The sequence below is a fragment of the Ovis canadensis genome, chromosome 14 (genome assembly GCF_042477335.2).
Source record: "Ovis canadensis isolate MfBH-ARS-UI-01 breed Bighorn chromosome 14, ARS-UI_OviCan_v2, whole genome shotgun sequence".
NCBI classification, from domain to species: Eukaryota; Metazoa; Chordata; class Mammalia; order Artiodactyla; family Bovidae; genus Ovis; species Ovis canadensis.
This window is the reverse complement of record NC_091258.1, coordinates 11,326,921-11,346,094: the sequence shown is the minus strand read 5'-3', so window position 1 is coordinate 11,346,094 and position 19,174 is coordinate 11,326,921.

The window sequence follows — 19,174 nt, the reverse complement described above, 5'->3', positions numbered from 1 at the left end:
GCGGCGGACTGCGTGACACTGCTGCTACCGCTCTGGAGGAAAGCGCAAGTGCATGCCCGCATTCGAGACGAGGACTGACTCCCCTGGGGAGACTCCAGAAGTACCCCAAGATCCATGTCAGCACTGGAGGGGAATCCTCAGGTTCCGGCCCCGACTCCACACCAGGTCTTAGGCCCCGGTATCGATGGGGGAGGAATCCCGAGAGGCCCCCGAAGAACTCGCATGGGGACTGGGCTTTCCTGAGGTCACCAGAGCGGGTCCCCGAGGTCCCCGTCGTAAGTCGAGAGCACATGCCGCAACTCGAGAAAATCCAGGAGGTTTTGCCCTCCATGCGAGATGAGGCCCATTTCCGCTGAGGCTTCTCGAGGCCAATCACATCTAACCACTGGAGCTTCCTAAGGGTCCTTCACACCCTTGCTGCAACTCAAGAATTTTCCCGACATACCCGTCTCCACTCGAGAGGAAGCACGTGGGGTCCCGCACACATCCAGGGGAGCCCCATTTCCGCTTCCTAGCTAGAGATGAGGGATCCTTTCCCTTTTTAGTAAGGAAAGAATTCCCGGCGTTCCCGTCGCATATCAAGAGGAGGCACTCTCCACAGGAAAGGCGAGAGGAACTCCAGGGTCGTGCCACCATTCCAAGAGTCCCCCAGATGTGTCAGTCCATTCCAGAGGAACCTGTTTTCCCTGCACTGCCTTGACGTTCAAGCCGAGGATCGAGTCCCACCACGTGTGCACGTGGGACAGCCCTGTGGAAAGCCTCGTGGGAAAGCCTCGTGGGAAACTCGAGTGAAAACCATAGATCCTTTGATCCACGCGGCGGACTGCGTGACAATGCTGCTACCGCTCTGGAGGAAAGCGCAAGTGCATGCCCGCATTCGAGACGAGGACTGACTCCCCTGGGTAGACTCCAGAAGTACCCCAAGATCCATGTCAGCACTGGAGAGGAATCCTCAGGTCCCGGCCCCGACTCCACACAAGGTCTTAGGCCCCGGCATCGACGGGAGAGGAATCCCGAGAGGCCCCCGAGGAACTCGCATGGGGACTGGCCTTTCCTGAGGTCACGAGAGCGGGTCCCTGAAGTCCCCGTCGTAAGTCGAGAGCACCTGCCACAACTCGAGAAAATCCAGGAGGTTTTGCCCTCCAGGCGAGATGAAGCCCATTTCCGCTGAGGCTTCTCGAGGCTAATCACATCTTACCACTGGAACTTCCAAAGGGTCCTTCACACCCTTGCTGCAACTCTAGAAGTTCCCCGACATACCCGTCTCCACTCGAGAGGAAGCACGAGGGTCCCGCACACATCCTGGGTAGACCCGTTTCCACCTCCTAGCTCGAAATGAGGGATCCTTTCCCTGTTTCGTAGGGAAAGAATTCCCTGCGTTCCCGTCGCATCTCAAGAGGAGGCGCTCCCACAGGAAAGGCGAGAGGAACTCCAGGGTCGTGCCACCATCCCAAGAGACCCCATATGTGTCAGTCCATTCCAGAGGAACCTGTTTTCCCTGCACTGCCTTAACGTTCAAGCCGAGGATCGACTCCCACCACGTGTGCTCGTGGGACAGCCCTGTGGGAAAGCCTCGTGGGAAAGCCTCGTGGGAAAGACTCGAGGGAAAACCATAGATCCTTTGATCCACGCGGCGGACTGCGTGACACTGCTGCTACCGCTCTGGAGGAAAGCTCAAGTGCATGCCCGCATTCGAGACGAGGACTGACTCCCCTGGGGAGACTCCAGAAGTACCCCAAGATCCATGTCAGCACTGGAGAGGAATCCTCAGGAACCGGCCCCGACTCCACACAAGGTCTTAGGCCCCGGCATCGACCGGAGAGGTATCCCGAGAGGCCCCCGAGGAACTCGCATGGGGACTGGCCTTTCCTGAGGCCACCAGAGCGGGTCCCTGAGGTCCCCGTCGTAAGTCGAGAGCACCTGCCGCAACTCGAGAAAATCCAGGAGGTTTTGCCCTCCAGGCGAGATGAGGCCCATTTCCGCTGAGGCTTCTCGAGGCTAATCACGTCTAACCACTGGAACTTCCAAAGGGTCCTTCACACCCTTGCTGCAACTCAAGAAGTTCCCCGACATACCCGTCTCCACTCAAGAGGAACCACGTGGGGTCCCGCACACATCCAGGGGAGCCCCGTTTCCGCCTCCTAGCTTGAGATGAGGGATCCTTTCCCTGTTTCGTAGGGAAAGAATTCCCGGCGTTCCCGTCGCATCTCAAGAGGAGGCGCTCTCCACAGGAAAGGCGAGAGGAACTCCAGGGTCGTGCCACCATTCCAAGAGTCCCCCAGATGTGTCAGTCCATTCCAGAGGAACCTGTTTTCCCTGCACTGCCTTGACGTTCAAGCCGAGGATCCACTCCCACCACGTGTGCACGTGGGACAGCCCTGTGGGAAAGCCTCGTGGGAAAGCCTCGTGGGAAAGACTCGAGGGAAAACCATAGATCCTTTGATCCACGCGGCGGACTGCGTGACACTGCTGCTACCGCTCTGGAGGAAAGCGCAAGTGCATGCCCGCATTCGAGACGAGGACTGACTCCCCTGGGGAGACTCCAGAAGTACCACAAGATCCATGTCAGCACTGGAGAGGAATCCTCAGGTTCCGGCCCCGACTCCACACAAGGTCTTAGGCCCCGGCATCGACCGGAGAGGTATCCCGAGAGGCCCCCGAGGAACTCGCATGGGGACTGGCCTTTCCTGAGGCCACCAGAGCGGGTCCCTGAGGTCCCCGTCGTAAGTCGAGAGCACCTGCCGCAACTCGAGAAAATCCAGGAGGTTTTGCCCTCCAGGCGAGATGAGGCCCATTTCCGCTGAGGCTTCTCGAGGCTAATCACGTCTAACCACTGGAACTTCCAAAGGGTCCTTCACACCCTTGCTGCAACTCAAGAAGTTCCCCGACATACCCGTCTCCACTCAAGAGGAACCACGTGGGGTCCCGCACACATCCAGGGGAGCCCCGTTTCCGCCTCCTAGCTTGAGATGAGGGATCCTTTCCCTGTTTCGTAGGGAAAGAATTCCCGGCGTTCCCGTCGCATCTCAAGAGGAGGCGCTCTCCACAGGAAAGGCGAGAGGAACTCCAGGGTCGTGCCACCATTCCAAGAGTCCCCCAGATGTGTCAGTCCATTCCAGAGGAACCTGTTTTCCCTGCACTGCCTTGACGTTCAAGCCGAGGATCCACTCCCACCACGTGTGCACGTGGGACAGCCCTGTGGGAAAGCCTCGTGGGAAAGCCTCGTGGGAAAGACTCGAGGGAAAACCATAGATCCTTTGATCCACGCGGCGGACTGCGTGACACTGCTGCTACCGCTCTGGAGGAAAGCGCAAGTGCATGCCCGCATTCGAGACGAGGACTGACTCCCCTGGGGAGACTCCAGAAGTACCACAAGATCCATGTCAGCACTGGAGAGGAATCCTCAGGTTCCGGCCCCGACTCCACACAAGGTCTTAGGCCCCGGCATCGACGGGAGAGGAATCCCGAGAGGCCCCCGAGGAACTCGCATGGGGACTGGCCTTTCCTGAGGCCACCAGAGCGGTTCCCTGAGGTCCCCGTCGTAAGTCGAGAGCACCTGCCGCAACTCGAGAAAATCCAGGAGGTTTTGCCCTCCAGGCGAGATGAGGCCCATTTCCGCTGAGGCTTCTCGAGGCTAATCACGTCTAACCACTGGAACTTCCAAAGGGTCCTTCACACCCTTGCTGCAACTCAAGAAGTTCCCCGACATACCCGTCTCCACTCGAGAGGAAGCACGTGGGGTCCCGCACACATCCAGGGGAGCCCCGTTTCCGCCTCCTAGCTCGAGATGAGGGATCCTTTCCCTGTTTCGTAGGGAAAGAATTCCCGGCGTTCCCGTCGCATCTCAAGAGGAGGCGCTCTCCACAGGAAAGGCGAGAGGAACTCCAGGGTCGTGCCACCATTCCAAGAGTCCCGCAGATGTGTCAGTCCATTCCAGAGGAACCTGTTTTCCCTGCACTGCCTTGACGTTCAAGCCGAGGATCCACTCCCACCACGTGTGCACGTGGGACAGCCCTGTGGGAAAGCCTCGTGGGAAAGCCTCGTGGGAAAGACTCGAGGGAAAACCATAGATCCTTTGATCCATGCGGCGGACTGCGTGACACTGCTGCTACCGCTCTGGAGGAAAGCGCAAGTGCATGCCCGCATTCGAGACGAGGACTGACTCCCCTGGGGAGACTCCAGAAGTACCCCAAGATCCATGTCAGCACTGGAGAGGAATCCTCAGGTTCCGGCCCCGACTCCACACAAGGTCTTAGGCCCCGGCATCGACGGGAGAGGAATCCCGAGAGGCCCCCGAAGAACTCGCATGGGGACTGGCCTTTCCTGAGGCCACCAGAGCGGGTCCCTGAGGTCCCCGTCGTAAGTCGAGAGCACCTGCCGCAACTCGAGAAAATCCAGGAGGTTTTGCCCTCCAGGCGAGATGAGGCCCATTTCCGCTGAGGCTTCTCGAGGCTAATCACGTCTAACCACTGGAACTTCCAAAGGGTCCTTCACACCTTTGCTGCAACTCAAGAAGTTCCCCGACATACCCGTCTCCACTCGAGAGGAAGCACGTGGGGTCCCGCACACATCCAGGGGAGCCCCGTTTCCGCCTCCTAGCTCGAGATGAGGGATCCTTTCCCTGTTTCGTAGGGAAAGAATTCCCGGCGTTCCCGTCGCATCTCAAGAGGAGGCGCTCTCCACAGGAAAGGCGAGAGGAACTCCAGGGTCGTGCCACCATTCCAAGAGTCCCGCAGATGTGTCAGTCCATTCCAGAGGAACCTGTTTTCCCTGCACTGCCTTGACGTTCAAGCCGAGGATCGACTCCCACCACGTGTGCACGTGGGACAGCCCTGTGGGAAAGCCTCGTGGGAAAGCCTCGTGGGAAAGACTCGAGGGAAAACCATAGATCCTTTGATCCATGCGGCGGACTGCGTGACACTGCTGCTACCGCTCTGGAGGAAAGCGCAAGTGCATGCCCGCATTCGAGACGAGGACTGACTCCCCTGGGGAGACTCCAGAAGTACCCCAAGATCCATGTCAGCACTGGAGAGGAATCCTCAGGTTCCGGCCCCGACTCCACACAAGGTCTTAGGCCCCGGCATCGACGGGAGAGGAATGCCGAGAGGCCCCCGAGGAACTCGCATGGGGACTGGCCTTTCCTGAGGCCACCAGAGCGGGTCCCTGAGGTCCCCGTCGTAAGTCGAGAGCACCTGCCGCAACTCGAGAAAATCCAGGAGGTTTTGCCCTCCAGGCGAGATGAGGCCCATTTCCGCTGAGGCTTCTCGAGGCTAATCACGTCTAACCACTGGAACTTCCAAAGGGTGCTTCACACCCTTGCTGCAACTCAAGAAGTTCCCCGACATACCCGTCTCCACTCGAGAGGAAGCACGTGGGGTCCCGCACACATCCAGGGGAGCCCCGTTTCCGCCTCCTAGCTCGAGATTAGGGATCCTTTCCCTGTTTCGTAGGGAAAGAATTCCCGGCGTTCCCGTCGCATCTCAAGAGGAGGCGCTCTCCACAGGAAAGGCGAGAGGAACTCCAGGGTCGTGCCACCATTCCAAGAGTCCCCCAGATGTGTCAGTCCATTCCAGAGGAACATGTTTTCCCTGCACTGCCTTGACGTTCAAGCCGAGGATCCACTCCCACCACGTGTGCACGTGGGACAGCCCTGTGGGAAAGCCTCGTGGGAAAGCCTCGTGGGAAACTCGAGTGAAAACCATAGATCCTTTGATCCACGCGGCGGACTGCGTGACAATGCTGCTACCGCTCTGGAGGAAAGCGCAAGTGCATGCCCGCATTCGAGACGAGGACTGACTCCCCTGGGTAGACTCCAGAAGTACCCCAAGATCCATGTCAGCACTGGAGAGGAATCCTCAGGTCCCGGCCCCGACTCCACACAAGGTCTTAGGCCCCGGCATCGACGGGAGAGGAATCCCGAGAGGCCCCCGAGGAACTCGCATGGGGACTGGCCTTTCCTGAGGTCACGAGAGCGGGTCCCTGAGGTCCCCGTCGTAAGTCGAGAGCACCTGCCACAACTCGAGAAAATCCAGGAGGTTTTGCCCTCCAGGCGAGATGAAGCCCATTTCCGCTGAGGCTTCTCGAGGCTAATCACATCTTACCACTGGAATTTCCAAAGGGTCCTTCACACCCTTGCTGCAACTCTAGAAGTTCCCCGACATACCCGTCTCCACTCGAGAGGAAGCACGAGGGTCCCGCACACATCCAGGGTAGACCCGTTTCCACCTCCTAGCTCGAAATGAGGGATCCTTTCCCTGTTTCGTAGGGAAAGAATTCCCTGCGTTCCCGTCGCAACTCAAGAGGAGGCGCTCCCACAGGAAAGGCGAGAGGAACTCCAGGGTCGTGCCACCATCCCAAGAGACCCCATATGTGTCAGTCCATTCCAGAGGAACCTGTTTTCCCTGCACTGCCTTAACGTTCAAGCCGAGGATCGACTCCCACCACGTGTGCTCGTGGGACAGCCCTGTGGGAAAGCCTCGTGGGAAAGCCTCGTGGGAAAGACTCGAGGGAAAACCATAGATCCTTTGATCCACGCGGCGGACTGCGTGACACTGCTGCTACCGCTCTGGAGGAAAGCTCAAGTGCATGCCCGCATTCGAGACGAGGACTGACTCCCCTGGGGAGACTCCAGAAGTACCCCAAGATCCATGTCAGCACTGGAGAGGAATCCTCAGGAACCGGCCCCGACTCCACACAAGGTCTTAGGCCCCGGCATCGACCGGAGAGGTATCCCGAGAGGCCCCCGAGGAACTCGCATGGGGACTGGCCTTTCCTGAGGCCACCAGAGCGGGTCCCTGAGGTCCCCGTCGTAAGTCGAGAGCACCTGCCGCAACTCGAGAAAATCCAGGAGGTTTTGCCCTCCAGGCGAGATGAGGCCCATTTCCGCTGAGGCTTCTCGAGGCTAATCACGTCTAACCACTGGAACTTCCAAAGGGTCCTTCACACCCTTGCTGCAACTCAAGAAGTTCCCCGACATACCCGTCTCCACTCAAGAGGAACCACGTGGGGTCCCGCACACATCCAGGGGAGCCCCGTTTCCGCCTCCTAGCTTGAGATGAGGGATCCTTTCCCTGTTTCGTAGGGAAAGAATTCCCGGCGTTCCCGTCGCATCTCAAGAGGAGGCGCTCTCCACAGGAAAGGCGAGAGGAACTCCAGGGTCGTGCCACCATTCCAAGAGTCCCCCAGATGTGTCAGTCCATTCCAGAGGAACCTGTTTTCCCTGCACTGCCTTGACGTTCAAGCCGAGGATCCACTCCCACCACGTGTGCACGTGGGACAGCCCTGTGGGAAAGCCTCGTGGGAAAGCCTCGTGGGAAAGACTCGAGGGAAAACCATAGATCCTTTGATCCACGCGGCGGACTGCGTGACACTGCTGCTACCGCTCTGGAGGAAAGCGCAAGTGCATGCCCGCATTCGAGACGAGGACTGACTCCCCTGGGGAGACTCCAGAAGTACCACAAGATCCATGTCAGCACTGGAGAGGAATCCTCAGGTTCCGGCCCCGACTCCACACAAGGTCTTAGGCCCCGGCATCGACGGGAGAGGAATCCCGAGAGGCCCCCGAGGAACTCGCATGGGGACTGGCCTTTCCTGAGGCCACCAGAGCGGTTCCCTGAGGTCCCCGTCGTAAGTCGAGAGCACCTGCCGCAACTCGAGAAAATCCAGGAGGTTTTGCCCTCCAGGCAAGATGAGGCCCATTTCCGCTGAGGCTTCTCGAGGCTAATCACGTCTAACCACTGGAACTTCCAAAGGGTCCTTCACACCCTTGCTGCAACTCAAGAAGTTCCCCGACATACCCGTCTCCACTCGAGAGGAAGCACGTGGGGTCCCGCACACATCCAGGGGAGCCCCGTTTCCGCCTCCCAGCTCGAGATGAGGGATCCTTTCCCTGTTTCGTAGGGAAAGAATTCCCGGCGTTCCCGTCGCATCTCAAGAGGAGGCGCTCTCCACAGGAAAGGCGAGAGGAACTCCAGGGTCGTGCCACCATTCCAAGAGTCCCCCAGATGTGTCAGTCCATTCCAGAGGAACCTGTTTTCCCTGCACTGCCTTGACGTTCAAGCCGAGGATCCACTCCCACCACGTGTGCACGTGGGACAGCCCTGTGGGAAAGCCTCGTGGGAAAGCCTCGTGGGAAAGACTCGAGGGAAAACCATAGATCCTTTGATCCACGCGGCGGACTGCGTGACACTGCTGCTACCGCTCTGGAGGAAAGCGCAAGTGCATGCCCGCATTCGAGACGAGGACTGACTCCCCTGGGGAGACTCCAGAAGTACCACAAGATCCATGTCAGCACTGGAGAGGAATCCTCAGGTTCCGGCCCCGACTCCACACAAGGTCTTAGGCCCCGGCATCGACGGGAGAGGAATCCCGAGAGGCCCCCGAGGAACTCGCATGGGGACTGGCCTTTCCTGAGGCCACCAGAGCGGTTCCCTGAGGTCCCCGTCGTAAGTCGAGAGCACCTGCCGCAACTCGAGAAAATCCAGGAGGTTTTGCCCTCCAGGCAAGATGAGGCCCATTTCCGCTGAGGCTTCTCGAGGCTAATCACGTCTAACCACTGGAACTTCCAAAGGGTCCTTCACACCCTTGCTGCAACTCAAGAAGTTCCCCGACATACCCGTCTCCACTCGAGAGGAAGCACGTGGGGTCCCGCACACATCCAGGGGAGCCCCGTTTCCGCCTCCTAGCTCGAGATTAGGGATCCTTTCCCTGTTTCGTAGGGAAAGAATTCCCGGCGTTCCCGTCGCATCTCAAGAGGAGGCGCTCTCCACAGGAAAGGCGAGAGGAACTCCAGGGTCGTGCCACCATTCCAAGAGTCCCCCAGATGTGTCAGTCCATTCCAGAGGAACATGTTTTCCCTGCACTGCCTTGACGTTCAAGCCGAGGATCCACTCCCACCACGTGTGCACGTGGGACAGCCCTGTGGGAAAGCCTCGTGGGAAAGCCTCGTGGGAAACTCGAGTGAAAACCATAGATCCTTTGATCCACGCGGCGGACTGCGTGACAATGCTGCTACCGCTCTGGAGGAAAGCGCAAGTGCATGCCCGCATTCGAGACGAGGACTGACTCCCCTGGGTAGACTCCAGAAGTACCCCAAGATCCATGTCAGCACTGGAGAGGAATCCTCAGGTCCCGGCCCCGACTCCACACAAGGTCTTAGGCCCCGGCATCGACGGGAGAGGAATCCCGAGAGGCCCCCGAGGAACTCGCATGGGGACTGGCCTTTCCTGAGGTCACGAGAGCGGGTCCCTGAGGTCCCCGTCGTAAGTCGAGAGCACCTGCCACAACTCGAGAAAATCCAGGAGGTTTTGCCCTCCAGGCGAGATGAAGCCCATTTCCGCTGAGGCTTCTCGAGGCTAATCACATCTTACCACTGGAATTTCCAAAGGGTCCTTCACACCCTTGCTGCAACTCTAGAAGTTCCCCGACATACCCGTCTCCACTCGAGAGGAAGCACGAGGGTCCCGCACACATCCAGGGTAGACCCGTTTCCACCTCCTAGCTCGAAATGAGGGATCCTTTCCCTGTTTCGTAGGGAAAGAATTCCCTGCGTTCCCGTCGCAACTCAAGAGGAGGCGCTCCCACAGGAAAGGCGAGAGGAACTCCAGGGTCGTGCCACCATCCCAAGAGACCCCATATGTGTCAGTCCATTCCAGAGGAACCTGTTTTCCCTGCACTGCCTTAACGTTCAAGCCGAGGATCGACTCCCACCACGTGTGCTCGTGGGACAGCCCTGTGGGAAAGCCTCGTGGGAAAGCCTCGTGGGAAAGACTCGAGGGAAAACCATAGATCCTTTGATCCACGCGGCGGACTGCGTGACACTGCTGCTACCGCTCTGGAGGAAAGCTCAAGTGCATGCCCGCATTCGAGACGAGGACTGACTCCCCTGGGGAGACTCCAGAAGTACCCCAAGATCCATGTCAGCACTGGAGAGGAATCCTCAGGAACCGGCCCCGACTCCACACAAGGTCTTAGGCCCCGGCATCGACCGGAGAGGTATCCCGAGAGGCCCCCGAGGAACTCGCATGGGGACTGGCCTTTCCTGAGGCCACCAGAGCGGGTCCCTGAGGTCCCCGTCGTAAGTCGAGAGCACCTGCCGCAACTCGAGAAAATCCAGGAGGTTTTGCCCTCCAGGCGAGATGAGGCCCATTTCCGCTGAGGCTTCTCGAGGCTAATCACGTCTAACCACTGGAACTTCCAAAGGGTCCTTCACACCCTTGCTGCAACTCAAGAAGTTCCCCGACATACCCGTCTCCACTCAAGAGGAACCACGTGGGGTCCCGCACACATCCAGGGGAGCCCCGTTTCCGCCTCCTAGCTTGAGATGAGGGATCCTTTCCCTGTTTCGTAGGGAAAGAATTCCCGGCGTTCCCGTCGCATCTCAAGAGGAGGCGCTCTCCACAGGAAAGGCGAGAGGAACTCCAGGGTCGTGCCACCATTCCAAGAGTCCCCCAGATGTGTCAGTCCATTCCAGAGGAACCTGTTTTCCCTGCACTGCCTTGACGTTCAAGCCGAGGATCCACTCCCACCACGTGTGCACGTGGGACAGCCCTGTGGGAAAGCCTCGTGGGAAAGCCTCGTGGGAAAGACTCGAGGGAAAACCATAGATCCTTTGATCCACGCGGCGGACTGCGTGACACTGCTGCTACCGCTCTGGAGGAAAGCGCAAGTGCATGCCCGCATTCGAGACGAGGACTGACTCCCCTGGGGAGACTCCAGAAGTACCACAAGATCCATGTCAGCACTGGAGAGGAATCCTCAGGTTCCGGCCCCGACTCCACACAAGGTCTTAGGCCCCGGCATCGACGGGAGAGGAATCCCGAGAGGCCCCCGAGGAACTCGCATGGGGACTGGCCTTTCCTGAGGCCACCAGAGCGGTTCCCTGAGGTCCCCGTCGTAAGTCGAGAGCACCTGCCGCAACTCGAGAAAATCCAGGAGGTTTTGCCCTCCAGGCAAGATGAGGCCCATTTCCGCTGAGGCTTCTCGAGGCTAATCACGTCTAACCACTGGAACTTCCAAAGGGTCCTTCACACCCTTGCTGCAACTCAAGAAGTTCCCCGACATACCCGTCTCCACTCGAGAGGAAGCACGTGGGGTCCCGCACACATCCAGGGGAGCCCCGTTTCCGCCTCCCAGCTCGAGATGAGGGATCCTTTCCCTGTTTCGTAGGGAAAGAATTCCCGGCGTTCCCGTCGCATCTCAAGAGGAGGCGCTCTCCACAGGAAAGGCGAGAGGAACTCCAGGGTCGTGCCACCATTCCAAGAGTCCCGCAGATGTGTCAGTCCATTCCAGAGGAACCTGTTTTCCCTGCACTGCCTTGACGTTCAAGCCGAGGATCGACTCCCACCACGTGTGCACGTGGGACAGCCCTGTGGGAAAGCCTCGTGGGAAAGCCTCGTGGGAAAGACTCGAGGGAAAACCATAGATCCTTTGATCCATGCGGCGGACTGCGTGACACTGCTGCTACCGCTCTGGAGGAAAGCGCAAGTGCATGCCCGCATTCGAGACGAGGACTGACTCCCCTGGGGAGACTCCAGAAGTACCCCAAGATCCATGTCAGCACTGGAGAGGAATCCTCAGGTTCCGGCCCCGACTCCACACAAGGTCTTAGGCCCCGGCATCGACGGGAGAGGAATCCCGAGAGGCCCCCGAAGAACTCGCATGGGGACTGGCCTTTCCTGAGGCCACCAGAGCGGGTCCCTGAGGTCCCCGTCGTAAGTCGAGAGCACCTGCCGCAACTCGAGAAAATCCAGGAGGTTTTGCCCTCCAGGCGAGATGAGGCCCATTTCCGCTGAGGCTTCTCGAGGCTAATCACATCTAACCACTGGAACTTCCAAAGGGTCCTTCACACCTTTGCTGCAACTCAAGAAGTTCCCCGACATACCCGTCTCCACTCGAGAGGAAGCACGTGGGGTCCCGCACACATCCAGGGGAGCCCCGTTTCCGCCTCCTAGCTCGAGATGAGGGATCCTTTCCCTGTTTCGTAGGGAAAGAATTCCCGGCGTTCCCGTCGCATCTCAAGAGGAGGCGCTCTCCACAGGAAAGGCGAGAGGAACTCCAGGGTCGTGCCACCATTCCAAGAGTCCCGCAGATGTGTCAGTCCATTCCAGAGGAACCTGTTTTCCCTGCACTGCCTTGACGTTCAAGCCGAGGATCGACTCCCACCACGTGTGCACGTGGGACAGCCCTGTGGGAAAGCCTCGTGGGAAAGCCTCGTGGGAAAGACTCGAGGGAAAACCATAGATCCTTTGATCCATGCGGCGGACTGCGTGACACTGCTGCTACCGCTCTGGAGGAAAGCGCAAGTGCATGCCCGCATTCGAGACGAGGACTGACTCCCCTGGGGAGACTCCAGAAGTACCCCAAGATCCATGTCAGCACTGGAGAGGAATCCTCAGGTTCCGGCCCCGACTCCACACAAGGTCTTAGGCCCCGGCATCGACGGGAGAGGAATCCCGAGAGGCCCCCGAGGAACTCGCATGGGGACTGGCCTTTCCTGAGGCCACCAGAGCGGGTCCCTGAGGTCCCCGTCGTAAGTCGAGAGCACCTGCCGCAACTCGAGAAAATCCAGGAGGTTTTGCCCTCCAGGCGAGATGAGGCCCATTTCCACTGAGGTTTCTCGAGGCTAATCACGTCTAACCACTGGAACTTCCAAAGGGTCCTTCACACCCTTGCTGCAACTCAAGAAGTTCCCCGACATACCCGTCTCCACTCGAGAGGAAGCACGTGGGGTCCCGCACACATCCAGGGGAGCCCCGTTTCCGCCTCCTAGCTCGAGATGAGGGATCCTTTCCCTGTTTCATAGGGAAAGAATTCCCGGCGTTCCCGTCGCATCTCAAGAGGAGGCGCTCTCCACAGGAAAGGCGAGAGGAACTCCAGGGTCGTGCCACCATTCCAAGAGTCCCCCAGATGTGTCAGTCCATTCCAGAGGAACCTGTTTTCCCTGTACTGCCTTGACGTTCAAGCCGAGGATCCACTCGCACCACATGTGCACGTGGGACAGCCCTGTGGGAAAGCCTCGTGGGAAAGCCTCGTGGGAACACTTTAGGGAAAACCATAGATCCTTTGATCCACGCGGCGGACTGCGTGACACTGCTGCTACCGCTCTGGAGGAAAGCGCAAGTGCATGCCCGCATTCGAGACGAGGACTGACTCCCCTGGGGAGACTCCAGAAGTACCCCAAGATCCATGTCAGCACTGGAGAGGAATCCTCAGGTTCCGGCCCCGACTCCACACAAGGTCTTAGGCCCCGGCATCGACGGGAGAGTAATCCCGAGAGGCCCCCGAGGAATTCGCATGGGGACTGGCCTTTCCTGAGGCCACCAGAGCGGGTCCCTGAGGTCCCCGTCGTAAGTCGAGAGCACCTGCCGTAACTCGAGAAAATCCAGGAGGTTTTGCCCTCCAGGCGAGATGAGGCCCATTTCCGCTGAGGCTTCTCGAGGCTAATCAGGTCTAACAACTGGAACTTCCAAAGGGTCCTTCACACCCTTGCTGCAACTCAAGAAGTTCCCCGACATACCCGTCTCCACTCGAGAGGAAGCACGTGGGGTCCCGCACACATCCAGGGGAGCCCCGTTTCCGCCTCCTAGCTCGAGATTAGTGATCCTTTCCCTGTTTCGTAGGGAAAGAATTCCCGGCGTTCCCGTCGCAACTCAAGAGGAGGCGCTCTCCACAGGAAAGGCGAGAGGAACTCCAGGGTCGTGCCACCATTCCAAGAGTCCCCCAGATGTGTCAGTCCATTCCAGAGGAACATGTTTTCCCTGCACTGCCTTGACGTTCAAGCCGAGGATCCACTGCCACCACGTGTGCACGTGGGACAGCCCTGTGGGAAAGCCTCGTGGGAAAGCCTCGTGGGAAAGACACGAGGGAAAACAATAGATCCTTTGATCCACGCGGCGGACTGCGTGACACTGCTGCTACCGCTCTGGAGGAAAGCGCAAGTGCATGCCCGCATTCGAGACGAGGACTGACTCCCCTGGGGAGACTCCAGAAGTACCCCAAGATCCATGTCAGCACTGGAGAGGAATCCTCAGGTTCCGGCCCCGACTCCACACAAGGTCTTAGGCCCCGGCATCGACGGGAGAGGAATCCCGAGAGGCCCCCGAGGAACTCGCATGGGGCCTGGCCTTTCCTAAGTCCACCAGAGCGGGTCCCTGAGGTCCCCGTCCTAAGTCGACAGCACCTGCCGCAACTCGAGAAAATCCAGGAGGTTTTGCCCTCCAGGCGAGATGAGGCCCATTTCCGCTGAGGCTTCTCGAGGCTAATCACGTCTAACCACTGGAACTTCCAAAGGGATCTTCACACCCTTGCTGCAACTCAAGAAGTTCCCCGACATACCCGTCTCCACTTGAGAGGAAGCACGTGGGGTCCCGCACACATCCAGGGGAGCCCCGTTTCCGCCTCCTAGCTCGAGATGAGGGATCCTTTCCCTGTTTCGTAGGGAAAGAATTCCCGGCGTTCCCGTCGCATCTCAAGAGGAGGCGCTCTCCACAGGAAAGGCGAGAGGAACTCCAGGGTCGTGCCACCATTCCAAGAGTCCCCCAGATGTGTCAGTCCATTCCAGAGGAACCAGTTTTCCCTGCACTGCCTTGACGTTCAAGCCGAGGATCCACTCCCACCACGTGTGCACGTGGGACAGCCCTGTGGGAAAGCCTCGTGGGAAAGCCTCGTGGGAAAGACTCGAGGGAAAACCATAGATCCTTTGATCCACGCGGCGGACTGCGTGACACTGCTGCTACCGCTCTGGAGGAAAGCGCAAGTGCATGCCCGCATTCGAGACGAGGACTGACTCCCCTGGGGAGACTCCAGAAGTACCCCAAGATCCATGTCAGCACTGGAGAGGAATCCTCAGGTTCCGGCCCCGACTCCACACAAGGTCTTAGGCCCCGGCATCGACGGGAGAGGAATGCCGAGAGGCCCCCGAGGAACTCGCATGGGGACTGGCCTTTCCTGAGGCCACCAGAGCGGGTCCCTGAGGTCCCCGTCGTAAGTCGAGAGCACCTGCCGCAACTCGAGAAAATCCAGGAGGTTTTGCCCTCCAGGCGAGATGAGGCCCATTTCCGCTGAGGCTTCTCGAGGCTAATCACGTCTAACCACTGGAACTTCCAAAGGGTGCTTCACACCCTTGCTGCAACTCAAGAAGTTCCCCGACATACCCGTCTCCACTCGAGAGGAAGCACGTGGGGTCCCGCACACATCCAGGGGAGCCCCGTTTCCGCCTCCTAGCTCGAGATTAGGGATCCTTTCCCTGTTTCGTAGGGAAAGAATTCCCGGCGTTCCCGTCGCATCTCAAGAGGAGGCGCTCTCCACAGGAAAGGCGAGAGGAACTCCAGGGTCGTGCCACCATTCCAAGAGTCCCCTAGATGTGTCAGTCCATTCCAGAGGAACATGTTTTCCCTGCACTGCCTTGACGTTCAAGCCGAGGATCCACTCCCACCACGTGTGCACGTGGGACAGCCCTGTGGGAAAGCCTCGTGGGAAAGCCTCGTGGGAAAGACACGAGGGAAAACCATAGATCCTTTGATCCACGCGGCGGACTGCGTGACACTGCTGCTACCGCTCTGGAGGAAAGCGCAAGTGCATGCCCGCATTCGAGACGAGGACTGACTCCCCTGGGGAGACTCCAGAAGTACCCCAAGATCCATGTCAGCACTGGAGAGGAATCCTCAGGTTCCGGCCCCGACTCCACACAAGGTCTTAGGCCCCGGCATCGACGGGAGAGGGATCCCGAGAGGCCCCCGAGGAACTCGCATGGGGACTGGCCTTTCCTGAGTCCACCAGAGCGGGTCCCTGAGGTCCCCGTCGTAAGTCGAGAGCACCTGCCGCAACTCGAGAAAATCCAGGAGGTTTTGCCCTCCAGGCGAGATGAGGCCCATTTCCCCTGAGGCTTCTCGAGGCTAATCACGTCTAACCACTGGAACTTCCAAAGGGTCCTTCACACCCTTGCTGCAACTCAAGAAGTTCCCCGACATACCCGTCTCCACTCGAGAGGAAGCACGTGGGGTCCCGCACACATCCAGGGGAGCCCCGTTTCCGCCTCCTAGCTCGAGATGAGGGATCCTTTCCCTGTTTCGTAGGGAAAGAATTCCCGGCGTTCCCGTCGCATCTCAAGAGGAGGCGCTCTCCACAGGAAAGCCGAGAGGAACTCCAGGGTCATGCCACCATTCCAAGAGTCCCCCAGATGTGTCAGTCCATTCCAGAGGAACCTGTTTTCCCTGCACTGCCTTGACGTTCAAGCCGAGGATCCACTCCCACCACGTGTGCACGTGGGACAGCCCTGTGGGAAAGCCTCGTGGGAAAGCCTCGTGGGAAAACTCGAGGGAAAACCATAGATCCTTTGATCCACGCGGCGGACTTTGTGACACTGCTGCTACCGCTCTGGAGGAAAGCGCAAGTGCATGCCCGCATTCGAGACGAGGACTGACTCCCCTTGGGAGACTCCAGAAGTACCCCAAGATCCATGTGAGCACTGGAGAGGAATCCTCAGTTTCCGGCCCCGACTCCACACAAGGTCTTAGGCCCCGGCATCGACGGGAGAGTAATCCCGAGAGGCCCCCGAGGAATTCGCATGGGGACTGGCCTTTCCTGAGTCCACCAGAGCGGGTCCCTGAGGTCCCCGTCGTAAGTCGAGAGCACCTGCCGTAACTCGAGAAAATCCAGGAGGTTTTGCCCTCCAGGCGAGATGAGGCCCATTTCCGCTGAGGCTTCTCGAGGCTAATCACGTCTAACCACTGGAACTTCCAAAGGGTCCTTCACACCCTTGCTGCAACTCAAGAAGTTCCCCGACATACCCGTCTCCACTCGAGAGGAAGCACGTGGGGTCCCGCACACATCCAGGGGAGCCCCGTTTCCGCCTCCTAGCTCGAGATGAGGGATCCTTTCCCTGTTTCGTAGGGAAAGAATTCCCGGCGTTCCCGTCGCATCTCAAGAGGAGGCGCTCTCCACAGGAAAGGCGAGAGGAACTCCAGGGTCGTGCCACCATTCCAAGAGTCCCCCAGATGTGTCAGTCCATTCCAGAGGATCCTGTTTTCCCTGCACTGCCTTGACGTTCAAGCCGAGGATCCACTCCCACCACGTGTGCACGTGGGACAGCCCTGTGGGAAAGCCTCGTGGGAAAGCCTCGTGGGAAAGACACGAGGGAAAACAATAGATCCTTTGATCCACGCGGGGGACTGCGTGACACTGCTGCTACCGCTCTGGAGGAAAGCGCAAGTGCATGCCCGCATTCGAGAAGAGGACTGACTCCCCTGGGGAGACTCCAGAAGTACCCCAAGATCCATGTCAGCACTGGAGAGGAATCCTCAGGTTCCGGCCCCGACTCCACACAAGGTCTTAGGCCCCGGCATCGACGATAGAGGAATCCCGAGAGGCCCCCGAGGAACTCGCATGGGGACTGGCCTTTCCTGAGTCCACCAGAGCGGGTCCCTGAGGTCCCCGTTGTAAGTCGAGAGCACCTGCCGCAACTCGAGAAAATCCAGGATGTTTTGCCCTCCAGGCGAGATGAGGCCCATTTCCGCTGAGGCTTCTCGAGGCTAATCACGTCTAACCACTGGAACTTCCAAAGGGTCATTCACAGCATTGCTGCAACTCAAGAAGTTCCCCGACATACCCGTCTCCACTCGAGAGGAAGCACGTGGGGTCCCGCACACATCCAGGGGAGCCCCGTTTCCGACTCCTAGCTCGAGATGAGGGATCCTTTCCCTGTTTCGTAGGGAAAGAATTCCCGGCGTTCCCGTCGCATCTCAAGAGGAGGCGCTCTCCACAGGAAAGGCGAGAGGAACTCCAGGGTCGTGCCACCATTCCAAGAGTCCCCCAGATGTGTCAGTCCATTCCAGAGGAACCTGTTTTCCCTGCACTGCCTTGACGTTCAAGCCGAGGATCCACTCCCACCACGTGTGCACGTGGGACAGCCCTGTGGGAAAGCCTCGTGGGAAAGCCTCGTGGGAAAGACTCGAGGGAAAACCATAGATCCTTTGATCCACGCGGCGGACTGCGTGACACTGCTGCTACCGCTCTGGAGGAAAGCGCAAGTGCATGCCCGCATTCGAGACTAGGACTGACTCCGCTGGGGAGACTCCAGAAGTACCCCAAGATCCATGTCAGCACTGGAGAGGAATCCTCAGGTTCCGGCCCCGACTCCACACAAGGTCTTAGGCCCCGGCATCGACGGGAGAGGAATGCCGAGAGGCCCCCGAGGAACTCGCATGGGGACTGGCCTTTCCTGAGGCCACCAGAGCGGGTCCCTGAGGTCCCCGTCGTAAGTCTAGAGCACCTGCCGCAACTCGAGAAAATCCAGGAGGTTTTGCCCTCCAGGCGAGATGAGGCCCATTTCCGCTGAGGCTTCTCTAGGCTAATCACGTCTAACCACTGGAACTTCCAAAGGGTGCTTCACACCCTTGCTGCAACTCAAGAAGTTCCCCGACATACCCGTCTCCACTCGAGAGGAAGCACGTGGTGTCCCGCACACATCCAGGGGAGCCCCGTTTCCGCCTCCTAGCTCGAGATGAGGGATCCTTTCCCTGTTTCGTAGGGAAAGAATTCCCGACGTTCCCGTCGCATCTCAAGAGGAGGCGCTCTCCACAGGAAAGGCGAGAGGAACTCCAGGGTCATGCCACCATTCCAAGAGTCCCCCAGATGTGTCAGTTCATTCCAGAGGAACCTGTTTTCCCTGCACTGCCTTGACGTTCAAGCCGAGGATCCACTCCCACCACGTGTGCACGTGGGACAGCCCTGTGGGAAAGCCTCGTGGGAAAGCCTCGTGGGAAAGACTCGAGGGAAAACCATAGATCCTTTGATCCACGCGGCGGACTGCGTGACACTGCTGCTACCGCTCTGGAAGAAAGCGCAAGTGCATGCCCGCATTCGAGACGAGGACTGACTCCCCTGGGGAGACTCCAGAAGTACCCCAAGATCCATGTCAGCACTGGAGAGGAATCCTCAGGTTCCGGCCCCGACTCCACACAAGGTCTTAGGCCCCGGAATCGACGGGAGAGGGATCCCGAGAGGCCCCCGAGGAACTCGCATGGGGACTGGCCTTTCCTGAGGCCACCAGAGCGGGTCCCTGAGGTCCCCGTCGTAAGTCGAGAGCACCTGCCGCAACTCGGGAAAATCCAGGAGGATTTGCCCTCCAGGCGAGATGAGGCCCATTTCCGCTGAGGCTTCTCGAGGCGAATCATGT